Source organism: Tribolium madens, unplaced genomic scaffold (genome assembly GCF_015345945.1).
Source record: "Tribolium madens isolate multiple individuals breed KSU strain unplaced genomic scaffold, Tmad_KSU_1.1 Scaffold_3;HRSCAF=73;Tcas5.2_LG2, whole genome shotgun sequence".
Taxonomy (NCBI): domain Eukaryota; kingdom Metazoa; phylum Arthropoda; class Insecta; order Coleoptera; family Tenebrionidae; genus Tribolium; species Tribolium madens.
Genome location: NW_025401006.1, coordinates 9,384,206 through 9,400,734, shown reverse-complemented (window position 1 = coordinate 9,400,734; position 16,529 = coordinate 9,384,206). Strand labels below are relative to the sequence as shown.

The window sequence follows — 16,529 nt, the reverse complement described above, 5'->3', positions numbered from 1 at the left end:
AGCGGAACAGCCCTGTATAGATATATCTAGAGAGTGTTAATCTTAGAAGCAGATGCTGGTGTTTTGTTTTTGTGACAATAGTTTTGTTATCTATTTTTGATATAATGCTTCTCAGGCTGTGTAGGTCCATAGTTTAATTTAAAAACTCATCAACTTTCCTTCTATGCTCTCCAAGTTGAAGATACTTTTGTGCTGTTGATACTTGATACGTTTTGTTGGACGTAATTTGCGAATATTTCGAATTGGTGATATATTATTGTGCATGATAATGGGCGGGTCTGTCGGTAAATTATCCCAGTAATGTCTCTGCTCACATCTGTTTGGTGTGCCCTTCGCATATCTTTGTAATCGATCGCGAGTTAAAACATAATATGTCTGCGGCGGTTCGTTCCATAGTGGGCGTTTGTGTGCTTTGCTAATTTAATAAACAATAGCGGTGGCCGGAAAAACGCATAATTCCGGGCAAAACTGGCATTAAATGAAGCCTGGAAGTCTTAAAAATGACAAAAGCGTGAAGCTCTTGTAGGGTTTGTGAACAGCGAACGGAGCGTGAGGACATCAGCCACAGAGGCTTCGGTCGATAAGCGCACACATGAACACGCGCCTCTTAGTGCCTCATCGGTGCGTGAGAGCGTGAGCCTCACACGTATATGAGCGCGTTTGACCAATGATTCACGCCAGCTTATGTGTGTCACAGCTTTGCTTTAATTTCATCAACAGAGACAATACTTTGATGTTTTGTGAACCAATCTTAATGGGTCTTAGTTCGGCCGGGGCTTCCTCACCAATCATTTCGCTTTGATCCGTCATACGCGAACAATATCGCTTTTATCTAGACGATACCTTTGAAGATGATTATGGAACGGTCAGAGGATATTACTTTTAAACAATTTTTTGCTCCGGTATGCACGCTACCGGACTAGTTGACCGGAATGCATCCGCTTGCGTGAGACCCGGACCGTTTGCTTAGGTGTTAAAATATCTGCGGGTTGCTCACGCTTTATTAAAAATTTATATTAACGCCGAGGAGGACATGTTGACATCAAAGAAAAATTACGATTCATTACACAAATCGCCTCTTTTCGACCGTATAACTTTTTCCGATTAATCTTCAAAATAAAACGACGACCAAATAGTACAACCCTTTTAACGAAATTTTATAAATAAAAACACAAACGGGGAACATAAAGGCAACGACGCCATAACGCTTCACCTAACTAAAACACAATCTCCGCACTTTGCTCACAAAATTTTATTTCTTACAAAATTGGACGGTTAAATTTCTACAAATAAACAAAGTGCGACATTTTTCGCGGGAAATTTTCTCTTTTCAATTGGTGGTAATCTGCAATTACAGTCTTCTACAAAACCTAATGACAAATCTATAAAATTACATAGCTACATTTTAAGTATGTTACTTACTGTAAATGATTGAACACTAGCTTTTTAATCACAGAGAAAGTTAATGAAGAACAGAAGTAAATAACTGTGTCAACAAAAATTTTTTGTTTTTAATTTTAGAGTAATAACAATTACAAATTATCCGTCGATCTTTGTTATTTTTTGTATTTTCCTTACTTATTCTTGCTAATTATTTAAAAACTATTCATACGTAAATAAACTTAAAAAATATGGATATGGATAAGGCGTCAGTTAGTTATTGATAGGTTTTCCATTACCTATCCCTAACAAATCTGCTCAAACGTAAAACTTTTTTTATATTTCTTTCATTCTCAATAACACTGTTACCAGTAACCTTCGTCACCCTAATTCCTTACAGATTTTGTGCTGTCATCGTACATCTTAAATTATATCTTAGGTCGGGTCATCGCATCATAAACTTTTCTATTTTTTTCCGGAAAGATGGTGGAATATAAAAGACGAAATAATTATGAGTTTCTGAACTCATACAACTTGCAATTGGGCAAATTCGCTTGGGGAAAGTAATTGAAGATAGAAATATTAAAATTTTATTCAATCAGTTTTAAAACTTTTATTTTGTTAGAAATGAAAAGTAAACAGCTTGCTATCTCATAAGACTTTGTCCTAACAAGGTGTACCATAAAATCATTTTTTAATAAAATTTTGCATGATGCAAAGTTTAAAATATTTCATTATGTGAAAAAATGCAATACAAGCATGAATCGAGGATGTATTTGCAGAAAGCTTTCTTAACTTTACTACAAATTAAGTAATTAACGTATTCCTGCTTATTCATCTAGGTAGCAGAACTGCAAAAAGAGACGAGTTCAAAATTGAAGGAATAAAATAAGAGAATATAAGAAATAAAAAACGTATCGTTTCCAAAATTGAAAAACTTTTCCAATTTTTAAGATTTTATCATAAAACGAAGATGTGAGATGCTTATTGCACAACTTGTAATATTTCGCCTATCACGTAACATTAATGTCAGTTTAAATCAACACAATAATATCACGCATTACGGCTAAAATGTAAACACGGATATCCACTATGTTATTTTGGAATGAATCGAAATTTGCTAAATGGAATAGCTTCAATAGAGTTCACATAATTTTGCCTGTTAATCATCTCTTGACAATTCACCGTAAAATATAGTAAATGTCCGAATTTAACACTTACTGAACACACATTACTAAACGCGATTGTTGTAAAACTATTTAACAGCGAAATACACAATATCAAAGAATACGCGATTCAATAGAAGCAAATACTTTACCAACTTCCGGGAAATTGGATATATGGAACCTGTACGAAGATTTGAAATAGGATAAAGACAATTTATTGTTGAGCAAACTACGTTAAAGTAAGAAGGAAATATTATATTTTTGGACCCAGAGTTTAAAATGAGTAGTGCTGCACCACCTGAAATGGATTAAAAACTAGAATACGAATTTCTCTTATAATAATTATAATTATTATTAATTTTACGCTAAATATCGAGCAGACAAGGTTTAACCAATGGACATGATCGTATATCTCATATTTGAAATAGCCAATCATAAAACTAAAGTTAGGTAAGCGATATCCTCTTGTATTGCAAAAAAACAACAATAATGTATTTGGTTTCGTTGATATAACTTATAGGTATTTCGAAAGTAACATGACCTAATAAGGTATGGCCTGTATTGTAATTTGAAGCTGAAGAATAACTTTTAAATAATGACCTAGGTATATAAAATTAATTTTTCTCTTTTAGTTTCATATGGACTTTATATATCTTTGAGTATGCTTGTCGTCCTGAGGACCGAAATGGAAGAAGTTCTGCAAATGCATACAAATGGGAATTCGAAGCAGCCACAAGATGCAGCAGTCAGCAAGGAATACTACGTGCAAATGTTACAATGTTTCCCATAGAATCGATAGAAATACGCAAGTCCGGAAGCTTTGACAGCACAAAGATAGTTTGATACAAAATAAATTTTATTAGAACTTCGTCTTCCAATTCATCTTGTTCCGAACGAATTGCTGCTTCATGCATTCCCGGAATAAAATTCAATCGAGTGCAGGATTCATAATCCAATTAAAATAAAAATTTATATTTTTACACTTCTATTTTTAAACGTAATGTACGATTATGTCGTAATTCAGTAGAAAAGGCGCTTTTCTGGAAACCGTGATTTATGTTTAAGACGTATAATTCCAGAAGTTGTTCTCAAACTCAAACAGATCCTTTGTTACAAGTCTGTTATATTCATATTATATTCCACCGAAAGTCGAATTTTCTCAAAGATGAGATAATCTGATGAACAAGTGGAAATTTGTTGTTTTTTTATAACGAAATTTGTTAACGTTAACTTCAGTTAGAAGAGTTGAAAATTTCTATAAGTAACAGGAGTCAAATACATGAGGACACCCTTACCAAATAATAAGATCTCAAGATGCTAACGACCAAAACGAGAAAAGAAGTAGGAATATTTGATCCATCACACATAAAATAAACATACATGCGAAACCTTTTACCATATTTTTGTAATAAGAGCACAACAAAAAATTTCAACAATAATTTAAAATAACTTTTGTTGTACTCATATTTTGTTTAACACTAATTAACAATTTCTCTTTTATTTTCCAATCTAATCAAAATTGGCAATTTTAAATTGCATTAGGGAGCTTTCACCATTTCCCAAATCCTTATTGTCTCAAAAACGTGATTTGGAGCGATCTCTTCGTCTCAGACTGTTGTCAAACAGCTTGCATTTCGTGCGCTTGGAAAAAAGTGCACTTGCCTCGAGTGTTACCGAACTTCATTTTCTTTCAAGTCGAAGCTTTTAGGAAAGAGTATATGAAGATGTAAGTGTTTCTCGCGTGTTATCTACCATTTTACCTCATATACTCGCGAAATTTATTGGACGCTTCCGTCGTCTGCTTTATGAGATTTTTGCACTACCGTTTAGCAATCGAAAGGGTGATTTAAAGACGTTTCATATAATTGTGATAAATGAAATCTATTATTTTATAAGTGTTGGCATGGGGCATTTGTCACACCCTTGAACTAAATTTACATTCGAATTTTTATTCAAGGGCGGCCGTTTTTTGTGATAAGGGTGCGGTTTGCAACAAGACAATTATGGGACAAGAAGAGGATTTTTTATTAGACTTTCCGAGGTGATTTAGAGCTTTGCAAAGCTGCTCTCTCGAGTGATAAGTCTACAGATTCATGAGCTGCACGATCAAAATAAAAAGATACAAACGTTGGAGAGTGGAAACAGGGCTTATTGTACGAGAAAGGAAATATACATTACAAGTGCAAACGCACTTATGTAACAATTATTACAGTATAGAGATTTTAGAGTAAATTATACTCCCAGTTAAGTTAGGCAAATAATTTATCTAACTTGAATTTTTTTTGCCCTTAGGTGCCTATTGCGTGTCACATGAATCATACAATTTTTTCACTCAAGTCCATCGAGGTACCATTGTTAATATGTTGACGTAAAAAGGGAAAGATTATGGCCATTTTTTTACTCATTAACTAATTAAAATCTACTCGGCACGAGATAGTCGAAATGATAAGGATAAGATCGATGGATGTAGTATGAAACATCACGCGATCTCGTTGAAATGTTGTTTTGTTTCGTACGAAGTAATAGACTGTTATCGATGTAATTATTTAATAGAAATTAAAAAAAAAATCAACAGCAAAAATTTGTGTCATTATTTTACAATAAACATAAATTCAACTAGTGAGTAAGTGCTAAAACGGATGAAATAGCAGAGTTTCGAACTAGAAACATTTAACGCAAACTACTTCTAAATGTTGGTTGGAAACTCTCATCGTTACGAAAACTGTTTTTATAGAGGACGATTGAAACCTCTTCAATTATTAATAGGATAATTACTAGACAAGAATATACAGCATTACGATTACAGATATTATGTGAACTTTAAAACATGATGACCTCATTTGTTGAAAAAAATTAATTGAATTAGGAGAATAATAAGAATCAACTTGCCTTTTGCAGCACTATTTCAGCAATTTTAATTAAATTTTAACACAGCATTTATAATTTTTTGATTAAATTTGTAACAGATACTGAAAATGGTTTTCAGGTCAATTCCATTCAGCTTGGAAAAATAAAGCGAACATCGATAGTAATTTGTAAAGTGGGACGACGCATTATGGAAACATTAAACACTAATCAAATTACTGTTTTGTTGGTTTAGAAAACAGATTATTAAAAATCGGGCGAAATACTTCACTTAATTGATAATGTAAAAAAGATGTTTTATAGCTCCAATTCATTCGAAGCGATGTACAGGTGGTTTGAACACCATGAATAATTAAGATAAATTATGGACTAGCGTCCCACATACAAACGTCGATATTTGAGTGATATACGTACACAAAGAGTCGACATTTGAGGTCGTTTAGTTGACTAGAGTTATTGAACATAATGTTTTGCCCGGCGCATTCACCATTTCGGCCGGACTTTATTAACATTTAATTATCTTCGGATTTCGTACAAAACTTTCTTATCGGTGTGTGCACTGTGCATATTTAGCCAGAAAGTAGAGCAAATTCTCGCCTCATTTAATGACGTTACTGAATAAAATCTTCTTTGTCTAATTTAGTTCTCTTCTTGCTTATAGAATGACCTGATTCCTAGATAAAACCATCAAGGTCCGTCGCAAGGTCACAGGATTAAACAAGGATCAGGATAGGCTCAAGGACTTTTGCTAAACACAATTATTGACACAAACAATTGGTTTATACCACGGAAAAGCTATATACAATGTTGGCAGTCTTTTTTTGTTTTTCTATTTGTTCGCCTGATGACCTACACATTTGCATTGATTAATTTGAGAGAGTTGTTTACGAATGAGGTGAAAATTTAATCATATAATTGACCATAGTATATATAAGAGAACAACGACCCCGATTACATTGCAGTAAAGCTTGAACTCATATTAATTGGCAAAGTATATCAATATTATACAAAATCTGATTTATAGCTGCTATAGATAGTTTTATTAAATTTTAGATCGATTGGTACTTGCAAAAATGATTCATCTGGTTAAGAAGTTATTTCACAAAACGTATTCCTCTTTAGTTGTAAATATTTTAAATCTTAACAGATCAGTCATTATTTTATCAATTCGGATATAAGTCTTGTGTGACGCATAAATAAATTTAAATATTTTAACCAAAATTGAGGATAGTGAAATAAATACATATTCATAGATAACACATTCGTATGCAAAGATAAATAAGGCGTTTCCTTCTCAGAGTTTTAAATCAAAAAACCTGAGCATAAATAGAACATTTGTTGTTTTGAACATAAGGTTGGAAGAATTTTTAATAAATTTTTGATAAGTACACAATATTCTTTAATACCGGTATTTTTTGAATCATCATTTACGAATATTTTTTGAAATGTAAAATATGAAATATAAAATTGAACAAATTTCATTAATAAGAGTAAATTGAGGCGTAAGTACATTTATAATTTTAGAACATTTCCTCCGGAAGCAAGATCAATTAAGCACTTAAATAAATTAAAGAACCAAAATCCTAATTAAGGTAAAATAAAATTGTTTGGATTCACTAACTCTCTGAAAGTTGTTCATTTCCAGTTCCAGTGACTTAACTTCAATAACTATATTTTTTCAAAACAAACCAATTCAGAATATGAACTTAGCTTTATTTATTATGGCTAAATTTACCATTTTAACTTTAAAACACATTTATTACCCGCTTTTCCAAATAATTTAACATAAGCCGTTTAGTCAGACCCTAATGTTAATATCCTTAAATGGGATTTTCTTGAAACATGTACGAGGCTTTTGCTGCTAAAAGTAGCATTTCATCAAGACATCAAAAGCACTTTTAGTTATAAAATAGGTCGAATATATTGCAATCAAAGCAGCAACATTTCAAATGTAAAAATTATATATGGGGAGCACAGGTGAAGACGCGATAAATAATGAAATGAAAACGGTAGAGAAGTATTTGAAAATTGCCTTTCTGAGTGAAACTGAGCGTGTGTTCGGTGAACAAAAGTGGTGTTTCGGTAAGTAGGTCAGATTTTTTTTGCATTTTATAGCATTATATTTCAAAGTAAATTACTAGAGAGGACCAACAGAAAAGAAAATGGAAGTCAGTTCAGCTTTATTGCATAAAACGTGACAAACAGGACCGGCCTTTATTGTTTCATATATCAAGGTATTGAATAAAAAGTAATGAAATTTCAATATTTTTCCATGGTGGTGTCTTAACATTACACCAATCGGAAGTTTTTTTCACTCGAGCTTATGAAGGTTTTTATGGAGGAAAGTTTTTATGAGACCATGTGCTCCGAAAACTTTCATAATAACGTCAAACAAGTTTAAATCTTATTTACAAGCAAAAAATATGTTTTTTTCAAGTATTTGTTGCTAGTAAAGAATCTTCTTATTAGTTACTAATATGAGTTAACTAAGATAAGGACGGTGATAGAGATGTTGTAAGCTACACCACCCCTATCAAAGTCACTTCTCGTCAACTTTAAAATCTTGATACTAATTTGACCTGTGTAACACCAAACTAGCTATATCAAAATTAGTTGCTGTTAAAGTTCACGACGTAATTACCTCGAAGAAGAAACTGTGCAAAAGTGGGGCAAAAAATTCTCTTTTTGTAGGTGTATTAACACCTACATTTATTCATCATTTTAAGGAAAGCGAGGTTAAAAAGCTTCTTAAAGTATTACAAGCTTTATAACATTATAACCCATTAATAAAAAAGTAACGTTTAAAACGTAATAAATCAATAACTGCCTATATGCAACAAATACATTGTATTCCATTTAACCTGTTTGTGAATACTTTTGATTTACAATGTGATTATTGCGGTTTATTTACATTGCTATTGCAGGATTTATAACTCAAAGTCAGTAACAAATTTTTGCAAAAATTTAATAAACTGCTCAGTTTGAAATTTGCATAAGGCCAAAAATTGTAATTTTTGAGATTAAATGCAAGTAAAAACTATGTGTTAGAAGTAATAAACTTGAGATTTTAAAAATATGTTTCATTACTGGAATGAAGTTTTTATAGATACAATAATTTAAATTCATTGCCCTGGTTCTAGGAATAAATTGACCAGTCGTGTAGTGACGTGTTTATTTACTTTCATCATTCAAAAAAATATCACTTTACAAAAAATTTGATTAATCATGTTGGCTTGTGTTGGCTTTTGAAAGGAATTAAAATTGATTTTATAGATAAAGTAATTATTTTCTATTTCGCTCTGTCTTTCAAGAGAATTAAAATAAAATCAATACGAAATACCTACTATTTAAAAGTAACACTTTCGTATTCTGCTCGCTGTTTCGTCCATCCAATAGCGTTGTCTGTTTGCTTGAATACAAATTTTTCATTTGTAAATAATCCAAAGCCTTTCGTCGTCACATTAATTAAATTCAAACTGAGCAGAAAAAATCTTTCTTGATTATTCCAAAAGATTCAAAATGCACTAAAATCACAAAAAAAACTCATTTGTAGAAAAATTAATCAATCAATGGTGTAGTTAGAAGCTTTTTCCTGCTGGTTTAAATACATAGAATCAGTTCAATTAGAACCTAATGACAAATGGAACTGGGTTGTTATTATCGCTTCACAATTACTAGGTCAAGCCCTTGAAATAAAACAAAGTGCATACAGTTTCTAGCTTCATATAGTGGAACTGACATTTACAGAAAATTATGTCTAATAATTATGCTCGCAATTATTTCTAGAAAAGTCTGTTATTTGAATAACTCATAACACAAAATGGTTTTTAAAGTGGAAATGGTTTTTAAAGTGGGCTTAGTGCCGTTGTTTGATCTTTCTCGTTCTCCCACAGACCAAAAATCGATTACTATTATTAAATCAAAATCATTTTAGAGTATTTAAAATCCGAACAGTTCATTATAATTACGCCATAAATAATTCATATCGATGAATAATTTAACGTAAACCCGGCGCATCCACCATAATTCTCAGAAAGACTGAAGTTTGCTATATAACCTGTGAAAAATCGAGCTAATCTTTTGGCAATCATCAAACTATCAAAAACGGAAAAACGGACATTCAACATCCAACGCGATTGTATCTGCAGGACCTATTTCCTGCTGCAGACAGGAAAATGACGGGAAATTCAGATTATTTGATCCTTTCGTCACGTTTTATGTACACGTCAGCTTCCTGAGCTTTTCCATCGCAATTATCACACCAATAGCCAATATGTTCGAATTTTGAAATTGCATCGGAAATTCGTGTTTAATCAATCAGGTCATTAAACAATATGGAATATAATTATGCTGAGTGAGAATTCAGATGCAAACAAATGAACGAGATTATTCGAAGAAATGAAATCATAACTTGGGAAGGCCCGTGTTAATTATTAGCTACACAAGCACCCAAGGGAAATATTATTGTAGTAGGAGAGATGTTGCTTGAAGGATTAAAATCGATGTCTATCAAACAGAGAAGTGTAATATAGTGTGAAATGCCCATATACTGTGAGTGCATTTCAGGGAATGCGATTTTCTTGATCACAGTTATCAATTATAGGGAACAGAGCGAACATTCATTAGAGTTTGGTGCTTTGAATTTCCTGTGTTACATATTATGGAATCCTGAAATTTAACAGTAAAGTAAGGATAATAATTTGTTTTGTCTAATATGTTCACTTCCAATTTAGGCGTATTTTTTATCCAGAAACGCAATTACTGTAAAATAAGATCTACAGATTATTGGTAGAAACACTTTGAAAGAAATTCCACGCTTAAAAAAGTTTGAAGCTGTGAAAAAAGTTTAAAAGAGTCCTTAGACTGTAGTATCATCCCAGCTTCGTTTTCATGTTGGCAATTACCCGAAAAAATAATTTTGTTTTACTCGACATTTGTATCGCTTCGACAAATAAACGAATAGGGAATTCAGAAAACCAATAACACTCGCGGGATTAAACGAATTCAAAGTTTTTAAACTGCATTTAGCAGTACGTTAGGTCGGATTTGAATAAATGATGATTGACAAGAAGTGATCGATTTAGTTATGTACCCGGTCTCGAGTTACAATTTTGACCCAATTACACTCACAATGCATTATTGATTCTTGGAGAAAATTATTGTTGAAAATGCATAAAAGCCTGTCATGTAACTTTGTTATGTTGTCTTAGTTAATGTAATATCCCGTGCAAGTTCAATTTAACATGCTTCTTGCAAATTGGTTTAACTTATTTAAGCACTGTTCAGGAACTAGGTAACTACATACTGTAACATAATAAAGTTTTAATGTTGTTATAAGCTCAATTAAAATGAAAATATATATTGTCTGCAAAGCTTGCGGACGATCTCCTAAGCTCTTTCGTGCTATCAAATATTTTCCACTCGGCGCAAAAATTCGAGTTCGAGATAATGAAAATGGTGCTTAGCAGATCAATTCGAGCTGAAAATCTCCAAAGAAGTGTATGTGTGGGAAGCTGTAGCTTCCTATTACAAATCCCAAAGGGTAAAAAGCTCGCTTTATTTGCTCATAATGATTGCGACATTCCAAGAAATTTTATTCGGTATAAAAACAAAAAAAATATTAATATCTTTCAAGAATTTTTTAACATAAAAAGCAACAACACCCAACACTACCAAAATCTTACTTTAATTGAAAGAAAATATAACAAAATAGCAGAATTTAGCAAAAGACATACCGACACAACGCCCAAAAAACATATTATAAAATTCTTCTACAACACATAATTAGATAGCAGGTTAGAAAATATTTTTTGCGCGATTAGACTCTATTAAATTGTTTACTACATCTGTTTCCAAGACATGTAAGTTGTATTTACTCGTTGCTATTCCAAACTCGTCGGGTAAGTATTTTCTTTATTGTTGCTAACGACGGTATTTGTGCATTCTAGAACATTTTTGAGATATTTTATTAAAAAAGTGAACAAAAATCAGTCGCCCAAAAATGTCATAAGCATCACCTTACCGTTCTTGATACTTAATATACTATTTTTGAAAATTATGGGTGTCTCAATTATATATCGTGTAATGTGAAATTAACTATTACTATTATTGTTTAATCAAAATTAGTAAAGTACAAGCAGCTATTCTTACGAAATAATGATTCCAAAGGTTATTTAATGAAAACGAACAATTAATTTTTCTTAAATTAGAAAATTTTTTACGTAGAAAAGCAAAATTCTTTGTTTAATTGTCTTTTAACAAGTTTTAGTACCATATGCCTAAAACTAACCGTTCTTGAGATATTCAACAAATAATGTATTTATTAAAGTAGGCAGTGGAAAACAATAATATCAAGTAATGTTGACAAATATTATTCCTTTGCATTTTCTCTTACTGTTTTTATACCTTTTAATATTAATCATGGATGATAATGTGTTAACAGACATATTTTGAATAAAATAAAAATTGTAGGAGAGATAGGTAGGTATTGAAGAAAATAGAAAATTGAATTCAAGAAATTGCAAGTAACGTTGGTTTATCGCACGCAACTGTTCTAATTTGAGTTTTCTAAACATCCTCAAATTTTCTTCAGGTCGACGAATTGGAACTTCTCTTATTGGAAATCGCCCAGTGTAAAAGCGTTGTGGTCTCCAACTATTTTTATTGCTTTCAAAATATTCTTGAATCATGTCTGTTAACACATTATCACAAGAACACCAAAAAGTATCAAAATAATAAGAGAAAATGCAAAGTAATAATATTTGTCAACATTACTTAATAGTATTGTTTTCCACTGCCTACTTTAATAAATTTTTAATTGACTCATATATCACGAACGGTTGGTTTTAGACACATGGTACTAAAACTTGTTAAAAGACAATTAAACAAAGAATCCAAAAGTGGTAAATTATACAGGGTGTTTCATTAAAAAATAAAGTTGATGCCATTTCCGGTGAAACAGAAAACAGCATTAATTTAGCATCTATCTCAAACGATAGATGACAAAAAATGTTCAACTTTGTTCTAAGAAGTATTGTCATAACTTTAAAAATAATGGAGTTATGGCTTGGGGCGTTTTTCATAATACAGCCTGTATAACCATTTTGAATCATAAATTCATAATAATTGAAATATTTTTCTTTTAATTTTTAAAGCAAATTAAGTTTAAGTTAATTTGCACAGTTATTCAAAACTAAGAGGCAAAAACTTTCTACTTTTGTTTACCGATTGGAGTCAAATCAATTCAAAAATAGTTTCGATCAGTAAATTGTTTTTTCAACTTTTATTCTTAATATCGATTTATTCAGTATTGAGAGACAGTCCTTTAGACCTTTATTATACATATTATATTTAAAATTTTGCTGTAAGTAGAATACGTTTCTAGTCAAAATTCCACAGCAGCAGTTGTATTTCTATTTTTGTGTAGTCGTCTCCAAATTTTCTTTAAAAGACGTACCATGTAATGACATTTTTATCAAAATAAATTATAAACTGGAACTGCAAACTCTTTTTATTAAAATTGTTACGAATGAATTGGCTAGTGGTACCAACGCAAGGCTGTTCGACATTTCCGTTAAAAAATTACATTTTATATATTTTCTTGATATTTTAATATACTCGTACATATTATAGTAACAGAAATATGCAGTGAAAAAATTTATTTGGAGAAACCCGTGATGATTCTGTGAAATATTTTTAAAATAAAATTATTATTCGATTAATAATCGTATTGAAACTTCTCTGTTATTATTATTGCTGTCAAACTAAGAGGGTGAACCTACATCCCTCTGTATGTACGCACGCTAGCCAACAATATGTTTCCTGTTTCATAATTACAAATACTCTACTTCAAGTATTTGTAACAAATGACTATAACTAATTGCTATAGCCGAATATTTAGACACAGTTTTTAAATATCCGAAAATTAATGTAGATAATTAAATTATCTACATTCTCCTCTCCGTCCGTCGCACCGTTTAAACCTCTCCGTTTTTCCCATTTATCAAGATATAAATCACTCATGCATTGAACGTTAAGATTCCTTGCCAAATATGAACCGTCCTCCTCCCACGCGATGCCCCCCAGGTGAATTAATTATCCTCCTCATGTAGGCAGATGTGGTTTTAGCGTCCGTCTAAACTTTTGCATAATTGTGCGAAGGTAGGCGTCGGCGCACACCAGATAGCGTCGCGATGGTAACGACGCTTGGTGGGGCAAGCGTCGGAGTGGGGCTTGTATGTCAAGTGTGTCCACTTGTCAGTCAGTGTCAGTACACGCGTTCATCTGGTACCGTTAGTGTGGTACCTACTGTCTAGAGCCGCTCTATATAAAACCACTCTATAGACTCTATACTCTGATTACTTGATTTCGCGCATCATGTGCGTGCAACCGGACGTCCTGCGCACCGGTCTGATCTAAAGAAAGGATACTCAAGAGACTGTAAGTTATCCATCACCTTGTGATCCGCTAGAAATCTTCTTCAATGAATGTGTTTGTTTACCTTTTTGTTTATTATCTGTGAAGTGTTTAGTGTTAGAAAATACCGACTGGGTAAGAGCACACGCACGATTTTCACCACACCACATGCTTCCTTAATTTTTTCAAAATTTATGCCAAAAAATTAATAATGTTAATAAAAAAATCCATAATTTTGAGTTTGTCCTTTTTCCATGTTTTTAAGTCTCCCTCCACAAATAGTTGACACATCATTTATTTATCTTACTTTGTATTCGGAATTTATTAACAACTGTGCGGATCAATATTTTTTCTAGTGATAAAACAGACAATAACAGCTGAATAAGAAAAATATTTATGGCTGGTTGAGGGACCTAAAGTTCATTTTTCACCACAAGTTTAAAGTTTACATTGTGCTTAATTTAGTACGAATTATAATCAATTTAGATTATTATTTGTGTATGCGAAAGGTTTTTTAAAATGATCTATTTTAGTTAGGTTCACTGACTCATTTTTAAGCAATTGTAATTTCTTTCGAGGAAAAATTTTAATGCTTTTCCCCGAATTATTGGAAATTACCAAGATTAAATTATTATATATTCTTGATTAACGTTCCGAATTAATATATTGCTAATATTTCGAAGTGGTTAAACTCTGGTAGAGAATGTAATTGGGCTATATATCATCAGGAAACTTTTCATCTACAAAATTAAATTACTTTTTAACATTTTCACGTAATGGCTCATTAAGGATCCAAATTGCCAAAAGTTGAAGTAGCTGTGTGTATGCGACCCGATAAAGATAATTAAATTGTGTTTGCTCGTTTCTATACATTAATTTTTTTGCTATTAGCTATGGCAAAATTAAAGCTAAAAGTCATAAATGAAATAAACTGTATGGTAATTATATTTTATCTTTTTTCAGACTTAAAAAAATCTTATAAGTATGGAAAAATACATTGTACATGATTGTTAGGACTCGAAAATAAACATCAGTACGATTTACGGTTTGGATTATGGGACATTTTTATTGCTTTTGGCTGTACCGTTGTTAATAAAACTTTTCTGAAGTGAATCCACCAGAGTCATGTTTTATTATAAGCTAATTTAAAAGTATCTGAAATTCAACATTTTAGATATACAATTACAAGTTTTGTTTCCCGAAAGTGTATGTATGTTTGCAAAAGTCTAAAATGTAATAACTGGGGTATTTAACTAAATAAGTTAATGAATTATTTTAACTTAAACTAAAAAGTAAGTACAAAGTGATCAAGTGTGATATATCAGCACTGTCAAATATGTATCACAACATTTCCCCCAACGTGATTTAGTCGTTGAGAACAAGTTATAGTTGATTAAACTCGTATATCTCGCAGGAATTCCTTGACTGAATATCAATATCAATTCACACTTCAAACAATTCAGTTAAACGCTCCTGAAACAACGAAAGCAATTCGCTGAAAAATAAAATATTTCTCGTTCTTATCGTATGGTTGTGAGAGCTTTCCACTCAGAGCAATATTATTGATTTAAAAATAAAACAAAAAACGCATTTGTGAAATAAAAATAAGGACAAGAGTTCCCATTTGAAAGCATCCCTACAGCAGTTTCACCGAATTGTCTGAAAGAAAATTCTTTGTAACTGAAAGCGTACACAACTGTAACAGAAGCCCTAAAGCCAACGGAAAGATAGTTAAACCTATCTTTGAGTTTTCTACGGTTTCGTCCTGCTTCTCATTGTCATATTCGTTTAGAGTAATGAAAACGACGTCTTTTGTAATTCGTGATAACCGTGGCTACAAAGTTTTGTAATGGGAACCGTAATTTTAAACTTAGTTAGTATTAGTAAAGTTCACGTGAGATTTAAAACAAAAGCAACACAAAGATGAAGACTTTTATGGACGCCTCATGTGTGGTTTATTCTAGCGGTTGGGGCGGGCTCCTATTTAGACTTAATTGAAAATTTTTCATAAACCACAAGACTTAAAATTAAAAACAGTAGTAATCTGGTACGCAAACTAAACGTGATGTAATTTCTTTAGCATTTTCGTGATTATTAACGAAAACGATAAAATGTCTTAAATGAATATTAATATAAATTATGTTTATTATCTCAAGGTACTTAAATAAAAACAGCGATTACTGTGTTTACTGTTTACTGTGAAATAAAAGGGCCTTTATGATGATTCGGCGTCTTAATGTTATTGATCTAATAAATTAACAAATATTATAATCCCAAAAAAAATTCTGTGATGAAAATATAATGTAAGAATAGTAAACCATAAATTGAATGATATTTTTTTAATAAATGTAATCGTAATAAATGCATATTACAGTAAGGAGTTTTGAGTTAACATAAATCTTTTCGACCGATCTTTAATACAAATTCAAATTAAATACGTGAAAATCAAAAAAAGCATTTAAAAATCTTGATATCTGATCGCCCAGATTATATCGTTCCATGAAGGAAAGAAATTTCTGTGTTTCTTTGACTTTTCTTAAATTTACTTATTTCATGTAAGATTACTGTTTTCTTTACTTATGGAAAAATTTGCATGCTGATAATTGTTTAATAAATAAATATTTACTTACTTGTTGTATTTTATAGCAAGTTCAGACTTTGCCCTTCTATTTTTCGCCAATATATGTTTTTTTTTGAGGTAAA

At 31.5% G+C, this 16,529-nt stretch overlaps 1 protein-coding gene across 6 annotated transcripts in view; it reads left to right on the top strand.

Annotated features, from left to right (window-relative positions):
- LOC123007223 (1-phosphatidylinositol 4,5-bisphosphate phosphodiesterase epsilon-1-like) overlaps positions 1–16,529 on the top strand; it is a 79,316-nt gene that overhangs the window by 15,282 nt on the left and 47,505 nt on the right. For 2 of the 6 annotated variants that reach the window (XM_044402395.1, XM_044402390.1), the window contains exon 1: positions 13,664–13,850. The exons of 2 other annotated variants lie outside the window; for them this stretch is intronic. The gene's annotated coding sequence lies outside the window, so the exon portion shown is untranslated. Of the gene's footprint in view, positions 1–13,663; positions 13,962–16,529 lie in introns of those variants that run through there. 2 more of the 6 variants (XM_044402394.1, XM_044402391.1) reach the window with 1 other exon arrangement.